Source organism: Cebus imitator, unplaced genomic scaffold (genome assembly GCF_001604975.1).
Source record: "Cebus imitator isolate Cc_AM_T3 unplaced genomic scaffold, Cebus_imitator-1.0 Scaffold1377, whole genome shotgun sequence".
NCBI classification, from domain to species: Eukaryota; Metazoa; Chordata; class Mammalia; order Primates; family Cebidae; genus Cebus; species Cebus imitator.
Window position 1 is genome coordinate 10,560 of NW_016108692.1, and position 1,916 is coordinate 12,475.

General features: G+C 37.4%; 1 long non-coding RNA gene across 1 annotated transcript; it reads right to left on the minus strand.

Annotated features, from left to right (window-relative positions):
* Nucleotides 1-405: 405 nt before the first annotated feature.
* On the minus strand, nt 406-1,810 carry LOC108299001. Its single transcript, XR_001822780.2, has 3 exons — nt 1,523-1,810; nt 765-848; nt 406-586 (listed from the first exon to the last, which is right to left on the minus strand). It is a non-coding gene; the product is annotated as an uncharacterized LOC108299001 (long non-coding RNA).
* Nucleotides 1,811-1,916: the final 106 nt, after the last annotated feature.

The window sequence follows — 1,916 nt, forward strand, 5'->3', positions numbered from 1 at the left end:
ACACCTTTTTGGTAGATTGAGTCCATTTATGGGACAGCATTTGGATGAACTGGGCCCTGACTTTTCCTCTTTCTTCCCCACCCCTCAATTCCTAGGTGTAGATCTCTATTCACATCTCCTTTACTACAGAAATCACGTGTCAATGAAATCTAAATTAAAATAAAATTTCTGATGATCCCTCTTGGTTATTTCTAAGCTTAATGAGAAAGGCTGATTTTTATCTAAAACTATAGATGAGAATAAGAGATCACTAGGCAGGGCATTTTAAAATAACATTCTCATATGATAAGAAATCATATAGAAAACTCCCTCCACCCCCATCCTCCCACTCCCCTGCCCTCTCCTCAGTGCAAGGTTACTTTTCTACTTAATTTCTCTTAGGAAAATGTATGGAAGGACTTTTCTAGTACCTTGCTTGGAATGTCAGGTGATGTACGAGGTCAGGTTCTATGTTTTGCAGTGTTTTTTCCTGCCCTTTTCCTGGAATAATTTGTGTTTCACTCAATCCCAGACTCCTTTTCTCCAAATGTATGATAATGGGGTCTGGAAGATGACTCCTCATGATAAAAAGAGGGCTGAACACAATCTATAAAAATAAAAGGACAGAACAACTTTCATATTTGCTTTGTTGCAGTATTCCAGCTGTTTGATGCTGAAACAAACTTGTAATAAATCTCTTCCCTGGGTCACTCTGACCTTAATTTATTTCAGAACAGGAAAGGTCAGAGTCATATACCATATTTTAGGATTGGGAAAGCACTCACCATTCGTTGTTGCACTTGAGAGTTGGGTTCTAAAGTCAAAACTGTGCACCAGACATAAATAATGGAACTGTTTGAAGATGGCACCTGCACATGAAACAGAAAAGGATCCTATTAAATACTAAGCAGCTCACTAATTAATCAAAATAAGGCACAGATATATCAGTTTGGAAGATTAAAAAGAGTTTAAAGTTATAGGAAAAAAGCCATTATTTAAAAAAAAAAAAACTAAGCAAAAACAGACTTCGTTATGGCATAAAGCAAATGTGCAGTGAGTCAATGGGGCCAACTCTTTCCATAAAGACAAAGAGATTTGTGTAAGGAGAGACTGATATAAGACTAAGTGGCAGAATGAAACAGAATTTATCCTTTATGGGAATGAAAGTGATGATGGTAAAGACTTCGGAAGAGATAAAGTAACAGACCATCACAAAGATCCTTAAGTGAGGAGGATACCACCCCCACAGTCCCACCCCACTGCTAACCCTGGGGCATCAGAATCTTTTTCAAGATATCACATGCATCTCGCAGGGACAGCGTCTTGGCTGTAAGAACTACTGGAACTGATACAAATGTATTGTCATGGGATGGGGAGGAAACAGTTTGAGAAGTACCATTCAAAGCCTTTCTGTATTATTTCAGATCTCCCTCCTTTTGTATATATCACTTTTTAATAAATTAAGTGCTGTACAAGTATAGAACATTTTGAGAAAATTTCATTGTGAAAGGTGCTCCATTCTAGATTGAACTTCTTCTCATACCTGAATGACAACGCTGTACTCGGGGGCTTTGGATTCCAGGCACACATCTCTTGACCAGTCTTCATCTCCTTTGGCCTTCACACACAGCTCTGTCAGCTCACTATTTTCTAGTATGTATGAAGGCAATTTCTGTTTGGCTGTGAGGCAGTCAAAATGTTCTCGAACTACAGCTTGCCCATCTTGACCAATGTAATGCTGAACGACTTTTAGTTCTATGCTTTGAGACAAGTAACTACAGATGATCTGTCTTCCACAGATGATAATCTAAAAGATAGTAAGTTATAGGAAAAAAGCCATTTAAAAAAAAAAAAAAACTAAGCAAATTCATCAATTCAGACTTCATTAGATGGAAATATGTTATCATTCAAACAGAGTAAACTATGTTGATGTTAAT